Here is a 6,014-nt window from a genome sequence, read left to right on the forward strand (position 1 = left end):
TCGGCTGGTCAGGCTTCTGAGGTTCTTCTGCTAAACCACCTATCAACTGGACAATCAGATGGACTGCTCAATAAACGTAACCGTTAGACTGATTCAATTTGTGCGATCAGTTAGGTCTTTAGTTTGCGATGTAAACAGCTCGTGACTGATCCTAGCTTTTGCACACTAAGGTAGACTATTAGTAACAATAATTAACAAGTTTTGTTAACATCAAAATCAAGTTTGTGAACTTGAAAAATTCCAACTTAGGTGTAGCACAAAAAGATGCCCATCTCTGTTCCTCAATATAAAGCACCAAATCTAAGGATCTAGAGGATAAATCAAACCCCCGCTTCGGAATGAGGTGCCTATTAACTTTGGCATGTTCATATCTCTTTTGGGCTTCCTCATTGACAAATTAACCTCTAGTATCAGACGAAGAGGAAGAGGAAGAGGAGGCGTGTGTTACCTTTGATTTCTTCGGAGCCATGCATGAATGTGGGTGTGGAGAGATCACAAGGCCAAACCGCGTAGTTTTGCAGAAATTGAAGAAAAAGAGGAGTCACCGGTGGCTTGAGTGCCGTGGGAGTGTATGAACTCGAGTGCCCGCAAATCAAGAGGGGAAGATTGAAGGTGAGGCCGATTTTTCTGAAATTTTTGGCGTGGGGAAAAATTGTGGGCGCGCAGAATGAAAAGGAGAAGGGAAGGGGACGGCTTTATAACGCAGCACGCTGAGGCGGTCAAACCTAGCACGCTGCGTTCTGGTGAAAGTAAAAGGGGTCGCACTGGGGCGGTCAAATTTTACAGCCCTAGCGCGAGGCCCACTGTCCCCAGCGTTCCAGGGAGTCGCGCTGGGGCGGTAAAATAATACCGCCCTAGCGCAAGCTCCTCGGGTTTTTGAATTTTTTTTTAAAATAAGTAAAATAAAGAAACTAAAAAAATAAAATTGACTTAAGTACAAGATAAATGGAAGAGAGGTAGTTCTCAATTTATAGTCTAGAGCTTGACTGTCGGTCAGTTTTAGTTTGGATTGTCTTGGAACCGGGTGATTCCAAGTTGTTGCTCAATTGTGCCACCCATGTAGTGCTTCAGTCGCTGGACATTGACCGTAAATGTCCCATCCTTTCCATCTTGCAGTTCTACAGCTCCAAATGGGTAAACTTTAGAAATCACGAATCGACCAGACCATCGTGACTTCAATTTTTCGGGAAGTAGTCGCAACCGGTAGTTGTAGAGTAGGACATTTTTGCCTTCTTTGAATTCCCTTTTCGATGATTCACCTTTCTTGAGCTCTCTTTGCATACCAAGGACAATGTTTCACCTCAAATAGCTGCTCATGAGGAAACCAGTCATTAATGGCATCATCTACACAGTCAGTACTAATCAGCTCCAATCTAGACAAGTGATCCGCTGCCACATTCTCAACACACTTCTTATCTTTTTATTTTTAAATCAAATTCTTGTAACAATAAAATCCACCTAAGTAGGCGTGGCTTTGCATCTTTCTTAGCAAGTAAATATCTCAGTGCAGAGTGGTCTGTGTAAACAATGACTTTGGACAAAACAAGATATGAATGAAATTTGTCAAGCGCGAATACTACTGCAAGTAATTCCTTTTCAGTGGTTGCATAATTCAATTGAGCCTCATCTAAGGTTTTACTTGCGTAGTATATTTTATGAAATACCTTGTTTTGCCGCTGGCCAAGAACAGCACCAACCGCAGTATCGCTGGCATTGCACATGACCTCGAAGGATAGAATCCAATCCGGTGCTACCAAAACAGGAGCCGTCGCCAAGCGCTCCTTTAAATCTTTGTATGCCTTCAGACAGTAAGATTTAAAATCAAACGACACATCTTTCATAAATAAAGAAGATAGAGGTTTGGAAATTTTTGAAAAATCTTTAATGAAACGCCGATAAAAACCGGCGTGGCCTAGAAAACTTCTAACTCCCTTTGTGGATGTCGGAGGTGGTAAGTTCTTGATAACTTCTACTTTTGCCTTATCCACTTCTATTCCATGCTCTGATATTTTGTGCCCCAATACTATGCCTACTTGTACCATAAAATGGCACTGTTCCCAATTCCGCACCAAATTTGTCTCCTCACATCTCCTCAATACCACCTTCAAATTATGCAAACAGTCATCAAAAGAAGAGCCAAGTATCGAGAAGTCGTCCATAAATATTTCAGGAAAGTGTCTATCATGTCGTGAAATATCGTGGTCATACATTGTTGAAATGTGGCAGGGGCATTACACAAACCGAAAGGCATCCGTCTAAAAGCAAAGGTGCCATAAGGACAAGTGAAAGTGGTTTTATCTTGCTCCTCATGCGCAATCATGATTTGGTTATACCCTGAATACACATTCAAAAAACAATAAAACTCATGACCCTCTAACCTCTCAAGCATTTGATCGATGAAGGGAAGTGGAAAGTGATCTTTACGGGTAGCGTCATTTAATTTCCTATAATTGATGCACACACGCCGTCCCGTGATTGTCCTAGTGGGTATTAATTCATTTTGTTCATTTATGATAACAGTAATCTCACCCTTTTTCGGCACACATTGAACAGGACTTACCCATGAATTATCAGATATAAGATAGATAATACCTGCATCAAGGAGTTTGATAGTTTCTGCTTTTACTACCTCTTGAATATTTAGATTCAATCTTCTCTGAAGTTTCACAAGGGGTGAGTACTTGTCTTCTATCAATATCTTGTTCATGCAAACTGATGGATTGATCCCTTTGATATCCGCCACTTTCTACGCAAATGCACTCTTACGCGCTTTAAAAACTTTCAGCAGTTTGCCCTCCATCACATCTGTCAATTCAGAATAAATAATCACAGGAAGTTTATTATTCTCACTTAGATAGATGTATTTCAGATGTGGAGGCAATGGCTTGAGCTAACAAGAGTTGGTGGCTCCTCTATGCTCGACTTCTGAGGGGTCAAGTCTCTCTGATCCCTCAAGTCCTCTAATCTCATCCTGATTGGCCTCTTCCATGGATGATTGGCATTAAGGTATGCCATTATTTCAGCTTTCTCTTCATCCACTGCATCTTCTCTCAATTTAGTAGTGAGAGTGGCTTCCAAAGGGTCCTTAGTAGCATCCTGCACATAGTTACACACAAGCGAATCAAAAGCATCAATTCTAAAACAACTATCAGAATGCAATGTGTGCTTACATAGTTACACACAAGCGAATCAAAAGCATCAATTCTAAAACGACTATCAGAATGCAATGTGTGCTTAAGTTCGTTAAAGACATCAAAAGTAATCTCCTCTTCCCCCACTCTCAATCTCAACTGCTCTTCTTGCACATCAATTAGGGCTTTGCCAGTTGCAAGGAATGGCCTCCCCAATATCAACGGCATCTCTATGTCTTCCTCTCTATCAAGCACCACAAAATCTGCAGGAAAAGTAAATTTGTCCACTTTCACTAGCACATCCTCAATAACTCCTCGTGGACACTTGATAGATCGGTCTGCTAGCTGTAAAGACATCCTCGTTGGTTTAGGTTCTCCCAATCCAAGTTTCCTAAACACAGACAAAGGCATGAGGTTAATGCTTACACCAAGATCACATAAGGCTTTATGAAAAACAACATCACCAATCATGCAAGCAATAGAAAAACTCCCTGGATACTTAAGTTTCAGTGGGATCTTGTTTTGCAACAAAGTAGAGCAATTTTCAGTTAGATTTATCGTCATGCGATCCTCCAATTTTCTCTTGTTTGCTAAGATGTCCTTCAAAAATTTAGCATAACTAGGCATTTTCATCAAAGCATCGGCAAAAGGAATATTGATATGCAATTTTTTAAACACCTCAAGGAACTTACCGAATTGCGCATCAAGTTTCGCTTTTTTCAATGCTGCAGGGAAAGGAGGAGGTATAACAATTTTTGATTGTGCAGTGGGTGCTGGTGTAGAGTTTGAAGACTTACCTTTGGATGTCTCAGTCTGTTCATCCGGTATTTGACTTTTTTCCTTTTCTCTAAAATCTAAAATTTTTCCGCTCTTTAACTCGATGGCCTTTACTTGTTCTTTTGGATTGGTCTCTGTGTTACTTGGCAAGGTGCCCGGCTCTCTACTTGCTATCATCTTAGCTAATTGTCCAATCTGATTGTCTAGCCCTTTTATCGATGCATCTTGGTTTTGGAGTCTAATTTCGGTAGATGAGATGAACTTAGACATCATCTGCTCCAAATTGGATTTTTCTTCTCTAGGAGGGTCTGACCTGTACATCGGTTGTTTCCCATATGGTTGTCCTCCCTGTGGTCGATTCTGACTTTTTTGACCACCCCATGAGAAGTTGGGATGTTGCCTCCATCCAGGATTATATGTGTTTGAATACGGATCATTCCTTGGACGGTTTTGGACTCCCACTTGGTTCACTAGTACCTCGTTTTGCACATAGAAAGGATTGCCATCTTGACCGTCCTTCGCAAAGTGTTCACCTCCACACTTATCACAGAATATCTTTTGAAGACGCATAGCCGTGCCACCCATATTCAAGCCGTCCAATTTCCTGTTCAAGACATCAAGTTGTGCAGTAATCGCAGAAACTAGCAGCAACATCTATCATAGTACGATTAGGAGTAAGCAAGTCATAATAAAAGATTTGAACGACTAACCCAAGTGGCAATTCATGACGAGGGCATCTTCACAATAAGTCCTTGAAAAGCTCCCATGCCTCATATAAAGACTCTTGCTCGAATTGAGAAAATGTGGTGATATCTGCTCGCAGCTTCATGGTCTTAGATGGAGGAAAATATTTAATGAGAAATGCCTTTGCCATGTCTTCCCATGTGGTGATCGAGCCTACAGGCAAACAATTTAACCATGCTTTAGCTTTGTCACGTAAGGAGAAAGGAAATAAACGCAACCTAACAGCATAATCAGAAACTCCATTAAATTTAAATGTATCACAAATTTAAAAAAAATCTGCGATGTGCGTGTTTGGGTCATCTAATACAGATCCTCCAAACTGGACCGTATTCTGAATCATCTGAATTATAGCTGGCTTGATTTCGAAGTGGTTTGCCCGCACAATAGGCCTCACAATGCTGGGGCGTGCACCATCACTACAAGAAAAATGACATAAGACAACGGTTAAATACCGTTGTCGTATCCATTTTAAAACTGTTGTCAAAGCCCCTGTGGTTAAAGGGTACGCTCAAAGACAGCGGTTAAAAACCGTTGTTGTAGCAACATTTGCGACGGTTATTGAAAACCCGTCGCAAATAAAATTTGCGACGGTTTTTTAAACCGTCGCCAATTCATGGCAACAATCGTCGCTATTTAGCGACGGTTTATATACCGTCGCTAAAATAAGCGACGTTTTATATAACATCGTCGCTAAAGTTAGCGACCGTTTATTCATAAAGTCCGTCGCTAATTAGCGACGGTTAATTCATAATTTCCGTCGCTAATGTTTTCAGTAAAATAAAAAAAATTACTTTTAATAATTTAACAAATCTAAAAAAATGACAATAAATTACAATTTTACAATCCTAACATTATTCGTGAACTTATTTAACACAAAAAGATTTATCAAAAAATAAAACAAAAATATTTATCCTAAATCGAAATTAAAATATTGTAAGAGAGAAAAAATTTTAAGTGTTGTGATGTGGTGTGAATGAAAATGGAACGAAAAAACTGATATTTATAGACAAATTGCGACGGTTTTTTCGTTAAACCGTCGCTTGTTATGATGTGATGTGAATGAAAATGGAACGAAAACACTGATATTTATAGACAAATTGCGACGGTTTTTTCGTTAAACCGTCGCTAGTAGCGACTGTTATTTCAATAAACTGTCGTATATTTAAAATAGCAACGGTGGTATTTAAAAACAGTCGCTAAATTCAGCATCGTTTGTCGTAATCCGTCTACGAAACTTTCCTAAAACGAAAATACGCGATTTCGTAAGCCTAAACGAAGGAATTTTGCGTTTTCGGACCATGCCTCTCAATTTCGTTACGGATATTACTCGTTGGGTCGTTCCGGAGGAGATCGCGTCGGCTC

At 40.1% G+C, this 6,014-nt stretch overlaps 1 non-coding gene across 1 annotated transcript; it reads left to right on the plus strand.

Moving 5' to 3' along the window:
- Nucleotides 1–4,627: 4,627 nt before the first annotated feature.
- On the plus strand, nt 4,628–4,733 carry LOC140963688 (small nucleolar RNA R71). The gene has a single exon (XR_012172734.1). It is a non-coding gene; the product is annotated as a small nucleolar RNA R71 (small nucleolar RNA).
- The last annotated feature ends 1,281 nt before the right edge of the window (nt 4,734–6,014 follow it).

Source organism: Primulina huaijiensis, chromosome 17 (assembly GCF_012295235.1).
Source record: "Primulina huaijiensis isolate GDHJ02 chromosome 17, ASM1229523v2, whole genome shotgun sequence".
NCBI lineage: Eukaryota > Viridiplantae > Streptophyta > Magnoliopsida > Lamiales > Gesneriaceae > Primulina > Primulina huaijiensis.